The following is a 21,088-nucleotide window of genomic DNA, read 5'->3' on the forward strand; positions in this document are numbered from 1 at the left end:
AGTTTATGAAATGTGAATAATATTTTATGTTACTATTAGTACATATAATTTCAAACACAGACACAGTGCAGCAGATGTATTTTCCACTATCTGGGTGAATCTGTTACCATAAAGCAAGGACCACAGAGGACCAGAGCAAGAATGTAGTCCATATCCTGTCCTGCATCACCTCATATCCTGTTCTCAACCTGTTTATTCCAATGCAGCATATGGGCCAATCACAGAACCTGCTCGCTCTCCCATCAGCAAAGACAACCAGAGCAAAAGTATCAATCAACCAAGAGCAGGACATGGATCACACCAGCTCATCCCATTCATCCAAAGATCACATCAGGAGGGAAAGGACACAAACATGGGGACAGCATAACATTGGGCTTGAGTGGTATGGCAGATACACTACATACCACAGTGTACATCCAGAGAAGGCATTGATTTGAGTAGGTTATTTAAAAAAAGTGTTTATCCAAAGCGACTTACAGTTGATTGGATTAAGCAGGGGCCAAGCCCCCCTGGAGCAATGTGGGGTTAATGGCTGGATCTTATCATGGCTACACTGGGGCTTGAACCACCAACCTTCTGGGTCGCAGTCATGTCCCTTAGCCACTACGTGACAGGTCCTTGATTTTACTGGTGCCTACCATAATATAAATAGAAAAAACATTTAAACACAAATGTAAAAAAACGATTTCAAAGTTAAAATGCTCACATTTCGGTGTAAATCTGTAGAGAAGTGTACTGTAGTTCCCCATTTGCTAATTTGTAAAATGAAACTCAGCATATGTTCCTGCTGCTGCAAGGGGCAGCATTGGGCTAATATGATACCCAGATACAGCCAAACTCTCACCAAATGTTCCTCACAAGCCAAACCAGAAGGCCAAAACCGAGCCACCCATGCTTCCCAACATTTGTCCATGCAACTTGGCTCTGTGTTTCTTCATCTCAGTACTTCATCTTTGAGTCATGTATTGGAGCCTAATCTTTCAATTTAATTTAAAGTTTCTCAATTTAATTATAGTACTTTCATATTTTGCCCTTGAAATTAATTAAATGTTTTGGATAAGATAACATTGCGTAACTAGCACACATTAGTCCGAATATTATTAATAAATTCCTAGATACCTATGGCTTTTGCTATGGCTTTCATTGTGCTTATCTCTTGCCAATTAGGGGAACAAAATGGCAGTTAAATCAGGGAAATGCCCGGTGTGTGAGAGGTGGCACTATAGCAGATGATTTAAAATGCACACTTTGATATCTTAACTCTTGACCCATTTCACGTACATCCATGAACTTAAGGGTGACATGCCCCTCTCTTCACAAAGACAAATTGGGCTCACTGATCCATGGAGTGTGCCTTATCAAATGAGATATTTATATTATTTGAGGCTAGATGTTTTGACCAAAAGGGAAACCTGATGTAAAAATCACACAGAGATGACTATGTAAAAATGTTACGTAATATATCAGCCTTACTGTCTTCTCACTCCCTGCAAATTCGAAGATGGATTTTGCGACGAAACCAATATGTAGTTAGTGCTTTAGATCCAGCACAATATGTTAGCAGACCTCCAGTTGGAGGCAGTGACACAAAAGCTAAAGCATTATTTGTTGGCGCGTCAGTAGAAAAAGTCCCCAATAAAACCGAGACGGGGAAAATAGGTTCCCAGAGGGCTCTTATATAACGTTTTTTCTCACCAATTACTGTACCCTGACTTAATTAGTTAACCAGCTGCATACACCACGGCCTGTTTACTTGTGGATGAGACCACAGTAAAATGTCACACTGGGACACATGCGCACTCTTCAGCTGTCATTCACAAGATCATCCAGAAATAGAGTTAAAATGTCAGCTCCAGTAATTTACTGGACTCATTAACTGAAGAACAGATGTTGCCCACCCCTCCGCTGAAAAGTGGAGTGAGTCAGAACGGCTGAATTCTGAACTGAGCGCAGCGACATTACAGCACATTATGTGACTGTATTACAGCCTCAGGTTGGAGAGCAGTTCTGAGAAATAACATAAAGGAGATATGGCATCTCTTAAGAAGCGCTTATCCCATGCAAAACCTGTGGCTTATTTCTGCAAGCTTCACGCTCATGCAGGCAGAAATATCTCTCTTTCAAATGAAAGGTGTTCCCTTGGCTTCTGAGCAGGGCAGGAATGCAATGAAATTGTGCGGTAGTAGATACAAAAACATCTTCGGAAATATCCATAGTGAACTGCAGCTATAGATACCTTCAAGTCCCGTATGTCCCGGGTGTATTCGATCAGTGATCGATTGGAGTTCCTCTCAGTCAAGCAGCTGGGGGTTAGATTTGTTTTCCAGGTTCTCCCTTGGGAGCGAGAGTCTGGTTCGGTTTTAGGGTTGGTTTGAAGTCGTAGTAGTAGTAATGGTGGGTTGCTGTACTATGTCAACAAATAATTGTTATTATGACTCAAATCGATTTATTTGAATAATTATTTTCTATGTTTTTCGGACACCAAGAGCACACAAGCAGAGCGGGCTCTAGGATTTTGGGTGCCCTAAGCAAGAATGAACCAGGGGACCGGGAAACCAGCGCAAGAATCTTTGCCCTTTATGGATACTGCACAATTAAAATGTCTTTCAATAAACAAAACCAAAAACATTTACGGCCTGAATTGTGTGGCCCACAGATGGTCGTGGTCCTAAACGACCGCGTTGGGCATTTATGGCAGCACCCAGCTCTGCTCACGGGTGAACCTCCCGTTATAGCCCCGCTCCCACTTCCTGCATATGCTGTTAATTGGTCTCCAGTCCCGGCTCTGTGCTCACCCCTAGGTCAGCGAACCTGGTGGACTGATTTACCAATAAGTCATTGATCGCAAAGCCGGGATGATCCTGGAAAGCCCTCGGTGCACAGAGGCCACAGCTCATACACTGACAGGTCAAAGCTCGGACGACCCCTTAAACCCCAGCTGAAATCAGAAGCAGGATGAGAGCAACACAAGGCCTTTTTTGACATTTTTCGCCCTCGCTGGGAGTGATTAAAGCAGACACCCTGGTAAGCATCCTCCCCATGGGGTTCGTGTCAGAGAAAGCCATTATGCCAATAAAAGCTCTCATCAAATTAGGGCTGCAATTAGAAATTAGCAAGCGCAAATGATCCAGGCAAGCCGCATCAATTTCCACGGGGGAAATCCGGTAGGAATTCATTTATGCCTCCAAAGTAAATCTGGATGCGTGGCATTGTGTTATTAAGCCCACACCAGTGGTTTTCGGAGGCAGAAGATGGCCCATAATCCTGAGCAGGGCCTGGAGACGGCTGGCTGGCGGGCCCACTGAATGGGGTCTTTTCGCTCTGACGTGGGGTCATGTTGACTGGTGAAAAGATGGGATTGGGGGACTGGGGACTGGGGAGTGGGGGGTGGTTGGCGGGGGGGGGTTGTCAGAGTAAATTTATCCTGGCCGCTTAATGGAACCCCTGGACAGCAGAAATAAATTGGCCTGAACCCACCACATTACAGGCACGACATTCCCATAGCGCACCAGGGTAAGTCTGCTGATCAGAATAGACCCACTCCATAGAAGGTGAACGAGGGCCCCCCGCACAGTAATGGGAATTCACAACATTATCTCCTTCAGTATGAATCAATTAGGTGGCCCTGCGTGAGCTGCCCAGTGCTTTTGAGTGTTAGTGCACAATTAGCACCATCGTTTTCCTGTAAACTGAAGAATTTGAATGGGGACAGCTGGCTGGAGAACTGATTCTATGTCATTCTATGGGAATTGTACCTTATCCAATCTCTTCTGTGGTTTGTTCTAATGACCCTGGTGTGCATTTATTGTACGTTGCTTTGGATGAAAGTGTAAATTCTCATCTCTTCTCCAGATTATTGGTATCTCCCATGGACATCTATAAAGTGGACTAGGAAGCACAGTAATAGCTGGGTCGATTTGTGGAAATTGATTCTCCCAGTTTGTCTTCCCTGCTTCTGGCAGCTGGATGTCCTGTTACTACTGTCTAATGTATGTGAGGTTTTTACTACTGTCTACTGTATGTGAGGTTGTTATTACTGCCTAATGTATGTGAGGTTGTTACTACTGTCTACTGTATGTGAGGTTGTTATTACTACCTAATGTATGTGAGGTTGTTACTACTGTCTACTGTATGTGAGGTTGTTATTACTGCCTAATGTATGTGAGGTTGTTACTACTGTCTACTGTATGTGAGGTTGTTATTACTGCCTAATGTATGTGAGGTTGTTACTACTGTCTACTGTATGTGAGGTTGATATTACTGCCTAATGTATGTGAGGTTGTTACTACTGTCTAGTGTATGTGAGGTTGTTATTACTGCCTAATGTATGTGAGGTTGTTACTACTGTCTACTGTATGTGAGGTTGTTATTACTGCCTAATGTATGTGAGGTTGTTACTACTGTCTACTGTATGTGAGGTTGTTCTTACTGCCTAATGTATGTGAGGTTGTTACTACTGTCTACTGTATGTGAGGTTGTTATTACTGCCTAATGTATGTGAGGTTGTTACTACTGTCTACTGTATGTGAGGTTGTTACTACTGTCTACTGTATGTGAGGTTGGAGTTCAATGTGCATAAAGAGACCAATGTCGTGAGTGGGTCTAGGGATGGTTGTCTAAAATACACAATTATAAAACACACCCACACACACACACACAAACACACTTTTCTAAATGCCTCATGAGTCAACACTCTCTTTAGAGGACAAAATCTAATCAGGAATAAGGGTAAAGAAAGGATTAAGCAGGATGGAGATGTGTTCAGAAGCGCTGCCAGCATTGCTAAGTGAATAAATTAATTAGTTTTCAGTTAGAATGCTGCAGACGTTTTTTCTTAAATAGAGAGAAATAATTCCAAGAGAACTGGGAAAGGCTCTATCCCCGATGTGCATACATCGCGTTAATGAATACATGTGTAAGAAGCAAAGCTTTCCTGACTTCAACACAACCCGTATAGTTTCACCTATTTACTGCACGGACATATTCTCAGTCAAGTCAACAGAACAGGAGTCAACAGGAACAAATCAAACACAGTTTTAATCGATAAAGTGATTTGTGGCAATATGCAGTGCCAGTGATCTCACGTTTTCGTATGATTGTTGACTCGTTATTTAACACGGATCTTTATGAGGAACCAAGCTTCACAATGGGCTAAAACGGAAGGGTGATTTGTCTGTGGGGGGACGCCTGGAGTGCACTCGCCCCCGCTCCCACATACATTATTGGGTTTGCGCTGATGGAGATCGCATTCTGACCACTTAAACGCGCTTCTGGATCTTTCCCTGTTTGTGCGATATGAACAGGTTGGTAAGCTGCTTGTTTATTTTAGTTTTTTGAGGTATTCTGCAGATAAGTGTGTCTGTCTAACGATAGGGTTTCTCTTGGTGTGACTGAGCTTGGCGTCTTAAGATTCCATGGCCAGAGTGTGTTGATGAAAATTCAGCTCACACCCGTCTGTGAAATGAGCTGCCTCTTTGGAATTCCACACAAATTCAGTCCATTCGGAAAGTGGGAATCCCACATGTGGGATGTATACTGAGGACTGAGGGTTCCGTAAAAATGGAATAACATGCTCTTAGAAAAAAAAGAGGTAGGAAAAAGTGCCGACGAAGGTACAAACGCTTGTTACTGGAGTGGTACCCTCTAGGCACATAAAATTGAACCCCTAACTGGCAATACATAATTCATATTTTTACTTATAAAAGGTACTTATTAGAGCCCACATTTGTTCCATAAAAAACAAAAATGTATCTCATGGCACCTTTATTGTTGAGTGCGTCTGTAACTGCTATAATAATTATGGGTTGGTTATGCTTACAGTGTAGTTGAATTGTATTGTGCGATGATGTCATTCACCCCTGCAGGAATATCCCTGAGACAGAAATCGCATACTCGCTTACAATTTAGGATGTCAAATTAGTATTAGTATGTCCAAAACCTTAGTTGCATAAAAGAGTATGCTAAAACTAGCCGGATTCCATACTACATATGGTGAAGAATCATAGTAAATGAACACTGGACACTGTGCTGGCTCCAATATATGCCACGATGCATTGCAGCTGTCATCATCAACCTGCACGGCGGCATTCAATGAAGACCTAGTATGTCCAAAATCCACTTTTTACTCGTATGTGTACTGTACATCCATATATAGGGCAGCCTGTAGCGTAGTGGTCAAGGTAAATGACTGGGACACGCAAGGTCGGTGGTTCTAATCCCGGTGTAGCCACAATAAGATCCGCACAGCCGTTGGGCCCTTGAGTAAGGCCCTCAACCCTGCATTGCTCCAGGGGAGGATTGTCTCCTGCTTAGTCTAATCAACTGTACGTCGCTCTGGATAAGAGCGTCTGCCAAATGCCTGTAATGTAATGTAATGTAATATAATATGCGTAGTGTGTGGTTTCAGACGCAGCCATTGACAATCGACCCATCCATGCTACAGACATTGAGCTAAATAGATGCGATTCCTTCCTACATCTTTGGTATTTACTCAGACAGAACAATAACAGACATGTATCTGACATGTCATAAAATTGTATTTCAGTCTGTTGAAATGACCATTATAAACATAGGCACCGCTGACGTTTTAAAATGTATCCTATTGTTTCAAAGCTTACATGGCAATCACCGATAGGGCTTAATACAATGCTGCTTTAATGGAAATCACATTTGTTTTGTGCCCTTTATGTTTCACAGGGTGTAATCAAGCATACAAAAATGCCATAAATCCAATTTTTACTTTACAGCAACTAGCAGCACGTTCATTATTGTTTTTCCCTCCTTTTTCTTTTGGTGTATCAAACCTTCTAAGACGTGTTCCTGATTAGTTTAATTTACCTCCAGGGACATGTTCCAAAAGTCATTTATTCGTAAAAGGGGTTTTCCCCCCCGTTGAACACGAACCTCGTGTACTTCCGCCCTGAACACATTGTTCTGGGAGAAGCCAGCAGCGGGCCTCCTGCTGCGAAACTTCTGCTTAGCTTTCTAAACAGGTTTCTGCAAGGGAGAGGGGAATTACTGCATGAATGGCAGTAAAACCAGAGAGCCGGGGCTTTATATCCGTCTGCGGCAAATAATTAAAAACGCCCGTGATATAGAGCCGTCTCTCTCTCTCTCTTTCTCTCTCTCTCTCTCTCTCTCTCTCTCTCTCTCTCTCTCCTCTCGTCTGCTGGTGTTTCTTCATGACAACTCGAAATTTAGGACGGGAGCTTTTTCCGCTGAAGTTGAATAAGACATTTCCGACATTAGTCCCCGTTCACCCTTTTGAATATTATGCCCATACATCTGTTTGATGTGCTCTGTAATATACTAATAATAATAATTCAATATTATAGATATCATTCATATATGTATCTTTTACAGGGAGTAAAATCAGCTGAGACCATCAGAATTCAGGTTCCCTCTCCCGTCAATCTTGTTGTGTTTCACCGCCATCGCCTGTGCGCCCATTCCAGTGGACCCTGGAATACCCATGAGCCTTTGCTCGTACCCTAGCGATGCTGGGGCCTGCTCCGGTGTCGTGCGACGGCAGACGGTGCTGACGACAGCCAGATGCCCTCCGTGGCAGGTACAGTGTCCAGGGCAATTCATCATGCTTTCATTTCCCTCCGCCTCTCTGCCTCAACACGCATTCCTAATGTGAGTAGCTTATCAGGCCCAAATGGGTCCCTTCCTGCTACTGTTTACGCATACGTATTTATATATTTAGCTTTTAAAATGTAGGCGCGCTCGATAATTACTGATGACACTAAAGTGATTTATTGCCTCTGTAGAGGATTATATTATATGCACTGGGACCTGGGACCTGTTTTCCCCACTTGCAGTCAACGGGTATTGTGGGTCTTTGATTTTACAAACACACTTGCTTGTTTCCCATTGGAAGTTCATGGGAATACATTCGAGTTTGATTTTCAGATAGTGTGATGCAACAAACCATTTCCTCAGGGTTTATGTGTGTGTGTGTGTGTGTGTGTGTGTGTGTGTGTGTGCGTGTGTGTGTGTGTTTGTTTCCTCACATCCTCAGACCAATTATGGAATGAAAAAGGTGGAAAAAAAACACAGACTTGGTGTGACCAGAACGTCCCATGTGCACTGGCCCCAAATGCAGGTGCCATCTGAAGATGAGGGCACTTTGCTACAGCATGGGGGTGTGCAGGGGGTTTGAATTGCAGCTCTCTAATGGTTGTTTTGTTGGGGTCTCATAACGGCTACTTTTTGGACTCTGATTTTGGAGCGGGCACGGCAGATAGAAGGTGTGAAAAACAAAGAGTATCACTGGGTCTGGAGTGGACGCCAGGAGGACTCACTTTTACGTAAAAAAGACTGGGACTGGTCATTGTAACAAGAGCCAAAAAATCAGCTCTGGGCTGGATTGAGCATTTAAGGGGACTTTGCCGGCCCAGAGCATTCATTTATCTTCACGGTGATGGTAGGAGTGGGGGAAGGGGGTTGAGAGGGTTTTTTTCAGCCATTTCTCTGCTGCCATAACGAACAGACAGCGAGCACCTTGAGTCAGGCTTCCTCTCCAGGCGTGCCTGGTTCTGTGTGGCGTACTGTAACTGTAATGTGTTCTGTCCCTGACAAACCATATCAGGAGCACCATTCATACCAAACGTCTGATTTCATATCTATAGTGAAAGTGGGGCGGTCGAGCCATATGGGGGAGAGAGTGTGTGTGAGAGAGAGAGAGAGAGAGAGAGAGATGAGAGCGATATGGGAGAGAGAAATCAGGGAGCGAGAGATGAGATGGGGGTATTGGGAGAGAGTGCGTGTGTGTGAGAGAAAAAGAGAGATATGGGGGAGAAAGAAATGGAGGAGCGAGAGATGAGATGGGGGTTTGGGAGAGAGTGCGTGTGTGAGAGAGAAGAAGGGAGAGTATGTATGAGAGAAAGAGAGCGATGGGGAGAGTGTGTATAAGAGAGAGAAATGTGTGTGTATGTATGAGAGAGAGAAATGTCCAGTTGGGGTGAGAGAAAAAGAGTGTTTGTGTTGATGTGAGAGAGAGCATCGAGAGCATATACAGTATATATCTGTGTGTGTGTGTGTGTGTGTATGTGTGTGTGTGTGTGTGAGAGAGAGAGAGACAGAGACAGAGAGAGTAAGCACATTCCCTGCCTCTGTAGTTCCAGCCCCAGATAGTTTCCCTCAGAGGAACCTGTCAGCCATTCTCCTGCCTGTTAGAGGTCATGAGGTTATTACACATGCTCATAAAACAGCTGTTCTCATAGGCAGTACTCTCAGCGTTCGCCCAAAAGTCTTTAACAAACCGCTGACCCCGTCAGGTAGTGCACACAGAAAGGATGCCGCTCCTCGTACCAGGAGACAGAAGATCTATCAGCTCTGTGTCCCTGTAAGAAAGTATGGACTTGCACAAAGAAAAGCCTATAGCTCGGAAAACACGCTCATGGCAGTGAAGTCACAGAACATGACCGACATTGGTGTTATGGATAAGACACGTTAGCATTTTGGAAAAGACACTCGCTCTCTAAGCAGAAGGCCTGTGTCTTTGTGTCACGTCTAGAAATGTTATTACAAGTTGGGGTAATACTTTACAATAAGGTTACATGAATTGGCAATAAATAATATAGTTGCTAAATAGTTAACGACTGAGAAATCTGTACAGCTTTATTTATGTTTTTGTACATCATTAATTCTTGTTAACAACTACATTAATTTATGATAATTCATATTGGAATAAATAAAAAAAACAGTTAATGTATTTGTTAATGGTTAATTAAGAGTTCATTAAAGGTTCATCCTATGGTTTACTAATGTAACTAATACATTAGTTACTAGTTAAATACAGTAACTAATAAAAAGTTAATTTTTCAAGCTTAATTAATGCATTTTAATGTTAATTAATGAATTTTAACTAATGCATTATTTAATGTCAATTCATGTTGGAAGGGACTTTGTTAGAAGTTACGGAATATGGAATGTTCATATGGGGAACAGTCTGTGTCCTTTCCGAATGAGAAAGAGACAATGACAGAGGAAGAGGGTAAGTTGAGGAAAGTGAGAGACATTGTGTGGTTTGAAAAAGCCCTTTTTCTTGGCTGTAGTAATTTATCTGTACAAGTGAGAGGTTCTTAAGAGGGCGACAGTACTGGGAGCAGGGGTGATGCCACTTTCTCCTCCTCCATGAGAAACAAGGGACATTACGAGTGTAGCAGGTGTAGCGCGGCTAGTTTCTAGTGAAGCACAGTGAGGTGCGGTAGAGCAAAGGCCTTGTAGCGGTTGGCCTTAGGGGTGATTTTGCCTTTAGCTGACTCTATGGAGTCTTTAGATGAGTGAGAGCCCATGTTTCAAATCCCGCCTCAAACTCTCCACATATTTCAATTGTGAGGAAATCACCACTTCCAAATCTCCCAAGTTATTATTGCAGCACTTTTGTGGGAAATCATGTGCACGTGGATACCATTTTATTGCAAGCTGACTATATTTGTTTGAACCATGAAATGGTTGTGGCCATACATTATGAAATGGTGGCGGGCATTTCCGAGTTTGTATAGCAGGCTTCCCTACACTGCTGCTGCCTGCCATCTCATAACCTTGTGATGCTGAATGGCTTGTTCTGACCCCGCTCTCGGCTTGACGTGCAGAGTTCTGGCAGGCAGAGGAGACATTCACTCTGCAGAGCGAGAGAAAGTGCCTCTCAACATTTCTGTAAAATGGAGTTGTGAGTGTGCACGTCACCTCAAGATGGATGCACTGTACATCACTTTTAACGAGACTGGCTGATCTCAGGTCAGCTGGAGGTAAGAGGCTGGGAGTACCTGCTGTGTGAGGTAGTGTAGTATATGGGGTTAGAGAACTGGGCTCGTAACCTAAACATTCCTAACAACCTAACATCCCCCTGTCATACACTGCCATTGTAACCTTGAGTGAGGTGACTTCAATTGCTTCTGTATTTCAGATTAGAACCACCATAAGTGGATACTCAACAGCAGCAATCATTAATCCGGCCCTGGCTTTCTTTTCTCCCAGGTAATTAGCTGGACAATTAGTACTGCTGATTGTCCAGACTGTCATACATGACTCCCAGGTAAAGAGAGGGTGGAAAACAGCTGGGTTCTCAGGAACAGGGCTCTATAACATAAATATTTTTAAAGTCGCGAGTGTCTGCTAAATGCCTGTAATGTTAAAAGTATAAAGCTCCTTGCCGTTTCATTCGGTCTCCCTCAGACCAGTGGGGTTTTTTCTTCTTCTATAGTTCCCTGCAGAGAACCGAGCATTCGCATCCCCCGAGCACAAACAGTTCTCGCCTTGCCTTTTTTCGGGTTGGGGGTGGGGGGTGACCCCGGTATCTTTTATTCAGCCATCTGCGCAGCCACAGGCCTGGCGGTCGGTCCAGTCGGAACCGGGTTTCCCGCGCCGTTTCATTCCGCTCCACCCGGACTCTCTTATTTGACGGACCCAGCGGGGTGCAGCAAACAGACCGCAAAGGGTCGCTGTGATTAAAGAGCGCGCTCCGACCGCAGGGAGCCGGCGGTGCGAACACGAGGGACGCCGCTGGGTCTCGGGCGAGGAAACCCTTCTGCCTCGTCTGTTCGGCTCCGGCGCCATGGCAACCGCTCTGTTTCTCCGGGCTTCACCTGAACGGCTGCACGATTCACAGGCACTGTGCTCGGTAGGCTACACATGAATCAAGCGAGTCTACTTCATAACCCATTTGCCATTTGAAATACATTTACATATTTATATATATATATATAATTTTACAAAGCATTGTTTTCTTAAACCCTTCTACTAGTCACAGGAAAGTTGCGGCTCTATCTTGATTGGGTTTTTCTTTGCTAATGAGGCGTGGCCCTCCGATAAAGCTCTCTCTCTCCCTCCCTCTCCCCCCCTCTCTCTTTCTCTCTCTCTCTCTCCTCCCAGTATTTTCTCTCGTCCTCTCCCCCGTATCAGAACACATTATATATTCATAGCTGCCTCCAACATTTAGCTTGCCTATTAAATATTTGCCATGAAGCACTTTAATCAGAAATGTTTACATTTAATGTGAGTTTTTATAGAGCTTCATAAGGAGGGAGAGAGAGGCGAAAAAAGGGGCAATTTAAATGCAAAATCACTGATATTTACAAAAGTAGTTAGAGCCAGGCACATAAAGCAGAAAAAATGAAAGGGATTTTGCGAATGTGCCGGGAGGCGGGTGATCCATAAGAGGGGAGTGAGAGGAACCGTAGCATTGATATTAGCCAGGTGAAACCATCCATTACTAAAAATAATTGCACTTCAACAGTAGTTGTATCTCAATAATTCTTGTAATTATTACAGGATTAATCTATACTTTGGACCCACATGTTTTTTAATTGCAGTATAACTGCAGTTCTAAAGCACTTTTACTATTTCACGTGCAGTACTCATGAGGTAGAACTCTTTTGCACTGTGCTGTATTATACTTATGTTAAACTACAGAATAACTTTTATTGTGTTGGATAAAAAATATGGATAAAGTGACGGTTCACAAGCCAAAAAGTGAAAGTATTTTGGCTTGTGAACAGTGTTTTGAAATGGTGGAGGTGTGGTTTCATGCCGCCATGTTGTCCAGCTTGGAGAGAGACAGTACAGGGACAGTAGGAAAATGGAGGGACCCTGATGTGGTCATGAAGTTTGGGTCTGAGGCGTCCACTAATGAGCGTGACACAGTGTCATGCCAATTGTCTCTGATTCGTCCACAAAATAGTAAAATATTAATATTAAATTAACGAGAGTGTTATGTTGTTGTCCCCTCTTGTGACAACAGGAGAAGACGACTGAGCAGAGCCTCACAGGAGATCTAGTGAAAGACATCTCAGCTTTCAAAAGCACACTTTCAGGAGAATTAATGAACACATCTATCAACGCCATATACTGTGTTTATCAAGTGTGAAGATATGAGGACTATCTCGCACAGGCTAATTACACATAATTATTAATCATTAGTGAGTGTCGGGCGTTGTGGCAGGTGATTTTTACTGTGATTGGTCTAATCTAATGAATCCAATCTTCTAAGGCACTGGACCTGATAAGTGCCATGGAAGTTAATGTATTGTCTGGATATATTCACATTACTATATTAGACATCCTGGTATTAAGCTACCAGGCCATATGTTTTGGTCTGTCAAGACCCACATTTGTAAGGAGTATAAAACACTGCTGTCCCAGATTAAAAAAATAAATAAATAAAATAATAATAATTTTTGGTAACACTTTTCAATAAGGTTACATCAAATGGCATTAACTAATGTAATGTAGTTGTTACCTAACTACTCAGAAGTTAATTGCTACAGCTTTAATTAATCTGTACAGCTTTGTACATGTTTTTGTGCATCATTAATGCATGTTAACAATTACATGGCAATTCATATTTGAATGGAAATAACAGTTAACGCTCTTACTGTGTATCCGATAACTAATATATTATTAGTAGTTAACAAATACATTAACTACCACATTCGTTAATGCCACTTCATAAACCTTGCTGTAAAGTATGGCCTTTTTGTGAAAAATAAAATAAAATAAACTATATTACAGGCATACAATAATCCGCTATGCACTAAAAATGCACAAAGCAGAGAAATTTAGTAACAGTGCAGTAACATTTTTGTTCTTCAATGATCAGATTTCCTGAATGAACCCTGAAAGACAAATTAGTTATGTACGTATATTTCTGGCTGAATATTTTATGCACCTATAGAGAACCGCCCCAGCATTTCTACCTTTTTAGGCACTTTTCCGACCTTTATTTATCAGACTGTGCATCTTAATCGAGTAACATGTCATTACAAAACATACTTTTTACTCTATAACATTCTTCTATTTAAAGACAAAGCACTCTGTGGATAGACTGAAGGATCCGTGGGATTCTCCTGTATCCCATCCTGTCGGGGCTGGGTTCATCCTGGCTGAGTGTGACTGACACTCCAAACCTGATTTGCCCCCCTGGGCAGTGCGGCTCCTCTGTAGTAAATTAATTAAATGGGCAGTGTGCCCGCAGCGGAGAAATCTGTGCCGAAGTTGACTTGCGGCGTGCAGGTTATAGATGAGGATGCGGCCGTTTCCCCTGATTAAAAACACAGCCCACTTTCCCCTTCTCCATTCCTCTGTGAATCTGAAGCTGTGATGTCAACCCTGTGCCTGGGATTTCTCATGTTTTGGCCGGAGCTCGCTGACAACGGCAAAATAACATTGCAAAATAATAATCATGGTGCTGTACGTATTATTCATACACTGTAGCGCTTCTCAAATCGCGCAAAGATGATTTGCAACATTCTCAAATAAAATACAGAATCGAATGCCAAAGAAGGCATAGCAATGCAAAGAAAACACATATGTGCAATATACTCAAACATCAAAGTGTGAGAAGAGTAAAATGAGGGCAATGTACGGATAATATTCGTCAGGTTATGTTCGTAGGCTGTACTGTGTCTGTGCAACATAAATCATGTTGGAGAGTTGTGTGCTCTGCTGAGTTTTAGTCATGATCTCCTTATCGCAGATGCGCAGGTATATCCCACTCAGGTAGGAGGTTCAAGGAAAAGAGAGGGTGGCATATCGGGATGTACAGGATCTTTTTTTGAGAGGCTTTTGATGTACAATTTGATGTACCTCAGGGCTGCCCAACCCTGTTCCTGGAGATCTACTGTCCTGTAGGTTATCACTCCAACCCAAACAAAGCCCACCTCGTTCAACAGCAAGAGATCTTGTTGAGCTGCTAATGAGTCGAATCCAGTGTGGCAAATTAGGGCTGCAATGAAAACCTACTGAGCAGTAGATCTTCAGGAACAGGGTTGGGCAGCCCTGATATACAGTAGAGAAGTAGACTATACACACAACCCACAAGCTGTTGCGGGCAAGGTTGCTGTTGCCGCCGCTTGGCATGATGGGATATCTCTATCGAGCGAGTGTCTCTTACTCTGGCCCGTTTGTCTTGGTGTGTCACGGACCAGCCACTCTGTCAAGATCAGTGTCTCCATCACTCGACGCTGCCTCTCCCCCCACACACACACAGACACTCACACACACACACAGACACACACACATGCACACACACACACACACACACCCCTCGTCTACCTGGCAGTCATTTCTCCCGTCTCTGTGATGCCATTTATCTGTCATCATTACCAGCCCTCCGGTTGGGGCTACATCAGCGCCGCCTGTCCTCTCTGCAGTCATTTCACTTTTACATTTACATCTGAGGCGTTTAGCAGATGCTCCTATCCATGGCCATTTACGCAGATTACACTCCTTTACATGGGATCCATTTATACAGCTGGAGACATCACTGAAGCAATTCAGGTTAAGTACCTGACTTAACCTGAATTGTCTGTTACACGCTCAGTCCTCTAGCCATTATGCTAAAGAGCTAAAATGTATTCTTCTGGATTGAAGATGAAGAAGAAGAAGAAGGTAGGAGAAGAAGACTCATGAAGAATACTCAAGAATAAGAAGCAAGAAGAAATAACAATCGATTCACATAACATTTACGAAAATGGAATCTATTACATTCTCCCAATCATTTTTGATGCCAAAAGCAAGCGTATCACTTTAGTCTGAAACTGATTACAGTGGTATAACAGCGACCATTTTATAAAATAGTCCTATATAATTCGAGAGGAACAGTAATGGATAACGTTCAAGGAAAAGTTGACTAAAAATCAAACGGCTGTGTGTTGAGGTCTGAGGCGGGGTGCTATTGTTCTGTTTTGCTAAAATATCTGTGATAAATGTGGAGTGCGGAGTGAGGTAATTTGCCCAGGATAAGGCTAGCTTTGCTGTACAAATACATAATGCAAATGCAGTGTCTTCATATTCAAAAGGAGCTTTGTTGGCAAAAAGCATTGTCAAGCACCTGCTAGAAAAGTGAAATTAAACAATGCCATTGCTTTTTTTTAATGTCCTCCGTCATCAGCAAAGACCAGTTGTAATTATGATGCTTAAATCGATAAAATGCTAAAATAGTTTTTGGGAAGAAAGCTTTGGTGTACTTTAAGTTGCAGCAGCCCAAGACATAACTTTTTATGATTACCTTGCTTTAATTTTTTCTTTTTGCATATGTGGGCTCCATTATAGTGTTGTGGGCTAGGAAAATCCAAGCGGGCTCATGGAATAAATTCTAAAGCTGTCGCCTTGCTTCAGAAGTAGTTGGAGAGCTGGATTTATTTTATTTAGAAAGAGCATGGTGGTGAAGCAGCCTGAATATACTGATCAACAAAGCCCACGTTAACCCAAACCTTTAAAGACAAATTCCCGCTGTACAAATTGGCAGTGAGTTATAAAAATAACAGTGATGAATAAAATATATGTCAGCTGTCCTGGACAAGGGCAAGAACTCCAGGTAGAAGATGGTAAAAGGTCTTTTACTGTGGGCTGTGGGGACCGGAGGCTCAGTGTAGTCTGTTATTGACTCAGCCATCACCCTGCCATACCGTCTCTGCATACGTTCTTACTGCTGTGTGAATGGCGGTCTGTGGTGTTGTGACCGGACCTCTACTGTCTCTGCACACATCCTTACTGCTGTGTGAATGGCAGTCTGTGGTGTTGGGACCCCAGTGAACACACCTGGGTCTGGGTCTGGGAGAGTGGGCCTTTGGAATTACATTGATCGATGGACGTTAACAGTGATTCGTAATTCACAGTCTGTGTTTCCCCGAGAATGCCAAATGCAAGGAAATTTACCCTGAACCAGTAAAAAAATGACTGTAAATAATGAAGCCGTAAAAGAGACTTTCACTTGAGAACAAAACCTGATATTTCACTTTGCCTGGGAAATGTTGTGGGTTGTGATGATGGAAACGAATGGCCCCAGTCATTGCAAACCGCTGTACACAAGGACGCGCTGTATTTTTCCAAACCTTGGGCTAGAACCACTTTATGCAGCATTGAAATAAACAAATTTGTCTTTTCCCCTGGAAAGTACAGCTTTAGGAGGAAATAAAGATGTGTTTTGCAGAATTTCGCACGGAGGTAGACTTTCTACAGCCTCTTCTCTCTCAGTGAGCTTCAGACCACAAATCTGCGACTGGCCAGTTCTCCCTAAATGTGCAGTGACATAATTAAATCTTTGCTGTCTTGATCATGAACAAAACTGCTTTTCAAAAGATTAATTAAAAGAACGAGGAGAGGAGAGCGAGCCCAGGCTCGCAGAAAGAGTCAAAGGGGAAATTTAATTTCCTTATGATGTGGCCACATTGTCCAGAAAATCTAATAATTGCTTTAACCGAAGCCTGCTTGACATTTATGAAACGGTGATAGTTTATTTCTCGAACCCAAACCCATTTGGGGACCCAGGTGCATTAAACGCCACTGTGTCTCACAGTTTTATAGTCACATAAACACATTTCGCCCACGCTGAGATGCACTCCTGAAATTCAGAGAGGGTGGGCCGGATCCTCCTGTTTCTGGTGGCTGGTGTGAAGCACCACAGACGTCTTGTATCTAGTCTATTGGAAAGCTTTGATCTCTTTGCATTGGGAAGAGTTTCGTACATGCATTCAAGGAGCATTGATCATTTGCGAATGCTGTGTGCATGTCAATTCACCTGAACATGAAGCTTAAACTTTAGAAAATGGTCTTATTAAAGTGTGTGTGTGTGTGTGTGTGTGTGTGTGTCTGTGTGTGTGTGTGTGTGTGTGTGTGTGTGAGTGTAGCGTAATAAAAAAAGAGATATATATATTTTTCAAAAACATCTGCATGTAAACCTTAACTTGCAACTTACAAAGATTTTGCCAGAGAAGCAAAATTGAGGATAAAAGCAAGAAGATTCCAAAAATAGGCATCTTCTCCAAACATGAGTCTGCACCCAGGGGACAGGGCAGGAGTGCGGTGGCGTCTGGATCACGGTCACTCAGTGGGTGGGTGTGGCTCACGGCAGGAGTAAGGATGGCAGCCTGTGGCCTAGTGGCTAAGGTACATGACTGGGACCTGGAAGGTTGGTGGTTCAAGCCCCAGTGTAGGCACGTTATCATCACCGCAGCTGTTGGGCAATTGAGCAAGGCCCTAGTGTGGCCTGTCTAGTGTGATCAACATAAATTGCTTTGGATGAAAGCATCAGCTAAATAACGTACTTTAATGTCAAGTAGTTTGTACTTTAGGTTCCCAAGTGCGTAGCTTTTCTATAAGGGGATTGTATACATGCATTGAGTGAAGAGACAAGACACAAATGTTATCTGTACCAATCTACAGCCATGAATAAATAACAGTAAAATGGACCAACCCCAAGGATTCCTGTCCCAAAATGAATCCGCCATTGATCATGGCGGTAAAGGCAACTCTGTAAAGGCAAATCTTTGCCTGGGATGGTGCAGGCTTCTGTAGTTTAACATGGTGCCTGTTTAAACCTTCAGGGCATCATGAATGTTAATGCATCACCCTGGGGCTTCTGAAAACCTCCAAGCTCTACCCCCTCCTCCAGTCCCCCCCCCCTCACCCATCATCCACCATCAGGCCAGCCTCTTAAAATCTCTCTGATTTAAACTGCATTAAAACATGTTGCAGGCTGTGAATAAGACCACCCTTTCATGGTACTGTGGAAGGTGGAATGTGAGTGATGTCACAGGACACATTTCACACGTTTCTCCAGACGGGGGCAGATCTGCCATCTGGATGAAGCACTGTTTTTTGGGGGGTTTTGCTTCCAGTAAGGGATAGCACCTTATATCCCGTTAGGACTCCTCTGGTAATAGAGAATACACAGTGGAAAGGGTGAAGGAAATGTGCAGTGCATTGCCACTCTGTTCATCTGAAGGTGAATTATGCTCATCTCACCCATCTTTTTACCCTTTAAGGTGTAAGATCACAAATATTAGATTATCATGTTCTTAACTGAACATTCTAATGCTGATGTAACAATCACTACTGGCAACTCAAAGCAGGGGAGTTCTAGAACACTGACTTTGAAATAAATTGGAAAGAACAAAACGCCCACTCCACAAAGGGGTAAAAATAGAACTGTACATATGATGTGCAGAGAAGATCTGTGTAATAACCATTGAAATGTAAAGGGGTAGATGCTATTAATAGGCTACAGACTACTGACTAATGAAGTATATACCATGGTCAAAATAATAACTGGACCAATTGTGACAACCCAATGAAATGTATAGCCATTTTTGGCTATTTTCTCATTTTTAAAAAATGCAATAATATTTTAAATGTAGAAAAGGCAACTTACAAACACTTTCATCAATAAGCATTGTTTTGACATCAATAACTTAGTAGGTTGTGCCGATTTTCATAAGTATGCCTCCGTAGATGCAGTGTATATTTGGTATATGTGTGAGCAACTTGGTACTTTTCTGTTGCAAAAGCTTTTCTGGGGAATTAACATCTATTTGTACTGGAGCAATCACACCTGCCAGGCAGATAGTTACTAATTGCCACAGTGCATTAGGGGTGAGGGTGCGTGTTGATAATAAAAGGTGTATGAATTTCATTAGTGTAAAGTCAATTGAGTCCTGACATTTCTATTCGCACATCACACGTAGCTATAGCTTTCAGCGAATAAAAAAAAAAAAAGGGAATATGAATAAAAAAAATACATGTTTTACATTGCTCAGAAAAATGGTGTACTTGCTAAACGGTGGTAGTCCCCACAGTAAATAGTAATTTTGTGCACTTTTTAAAAGCAGTACCTCAGCCAGGGGAGGAGCCAGGAATTCTTGATCCCTAAAATAATAATGCACTGGACCCCTAACTGGGCACAAAGCGTTTTGCAAATAATTTACTGTATATATATATATATATATATATAGCAAACTAAATTAAATTGGTCTCGGTCTCTCTCTTTAAGCGTAACTTGCAGGCCAACACCCCAATTACTGTTTGGGGGAATGATGTGACGTTTATATATAGATCACGTATAGATCATTAGCCATGCCCAACTTTTTTTAAACCAGTCCAGAACATTAATAACTATGTCACTGAATGTGCCTTACATTTTGTATGTTGAATACAAGCTAGATAGAGAGCAGTTTATATCAATACGTCAGTGCATCGTTGCTGAGATATCACCACCAACATCCTCGCCCAGAATCATGGATCTGTGCTTCCTTTGCAGACGTAAATTCAATAGCCATGAATTGGCCGCGTAGGTGTTGCTGCTGTCTGTCTGGACCACTCAGGCGATTATTGTAAGAGCTAGCAAACTGGCGGTATCTAATGAGAGTTTATTAAACTGTGTCTAATTCAGGACTGGATTGACTTAAGCTAATTAACATTTTATTACATTCAGTTATCTTAGCTAGCAGACACACGTATCCACAGAGCAGTGTGGGTACAGTGCTAGTGACACACCAGTAACCAGTGTACCGCCATTAACCTGCTAAATGTGAATTAACTTAGCCAATAATAATAATTATAATACAAATACGAATACTACTACTATTACTTCTACTACTCCAAGGAATCCCTTACGGTTATTGTTCTTGGGAATGAGTATAGGCATGAGGGCACTGTCGTCACTCCTAAAGGAAATCCTGAAAAGCATAACGGGGCGGGCGACATGCCTGCCATCCCAATAAAAGGTGAGAAGTAGTCTTAAGTACCTGCATGAACCGCCTGCCCTGCTGGAGTGGGCTGTTTTATTGACGCGTGGTCGGAGATGATTAGAGAATATATCATTAGTCTTTGTTTTACTCGCTGCCGGACAGGGAAAACAGGCTTAACACGAGGAGCCATTAAAAGCGCTCATCCCCTCCCTCTGCGGTCTGCCCGGCGGTAAACCGTGCTGTAAACCCGCGCGGGATACGACCCCCGCGGACGGCCTTTCCGCACCCTGGCTACGAGACGCAGGCGTAGCCGTCGTGCGGCGCCCCCCATTCCCACCCTGTACGCCTGATTCACACTCCAATTTAGCACGTGAATAACTCCTCGTCCCCCCGTCTGGGAGCCTGACGTCACCCGGAGCGCTTTGCGCGGATGGGTCTCTGCGCGGAGTGCTCGCTGCCTCCTGGTTGCTCTCCTCCTCTGTAAGTAGCAGTACATCTGCGCGTTAATTGCACAAAGGTGTTCTGCCAGCGGGCTCGATTATCATCGCCGCGCGCATGAGCCATAACCGTCTGTGAGAGAACTCCACCGGGGGCCCTGCGTTAACCGCGGGGCC

General features: G+C 43.1%; 1 protein-coding gene and 1 long non-coding RNA gene across 3 annotated transcripts in view; one reads left to right on the top strand and one right to left on the bottom strand.

The window, feature by feature from the left end:
• The window catches only part of LOC133109341 (uncharacterized), a 32,481-nt gene extending 27,886 nt beyond the window's left edge, over window positions 1-4,595 (top strand). For both annotated transcript variants that reach the window (XR_009704724.1, XR_009704723.1), the window contains exon 3: window positions 3,853-4,595. This is a non-coding gene — a long non-coding RNA (uncharacterized LOC133109341). The remainder of the gene's footprint in view (window positions 1-3,852) is intronic.
• lrrn2 (leucine rich repeat neuronal 2) overlaps window positions 1-21,088 on the bottom strand; it is a 54,698-nt gene that overhangs the window by 22,927 nt on the left and 10,683 nt on the right. The window lies entirely within an intron of this gene.

The sequence above is a fragment of the Conger conger genome, chromosome 14 (assembly GCF_963514075.1).
Source record: "Conger conger chromosome 14, fConCon1.1, whole genome shotgun sequence".
NCBI lineage: Eukaryota > Metazoa > Chordata > Actinopteri > Anguilliformes > Congridae > Conger > Conger conger.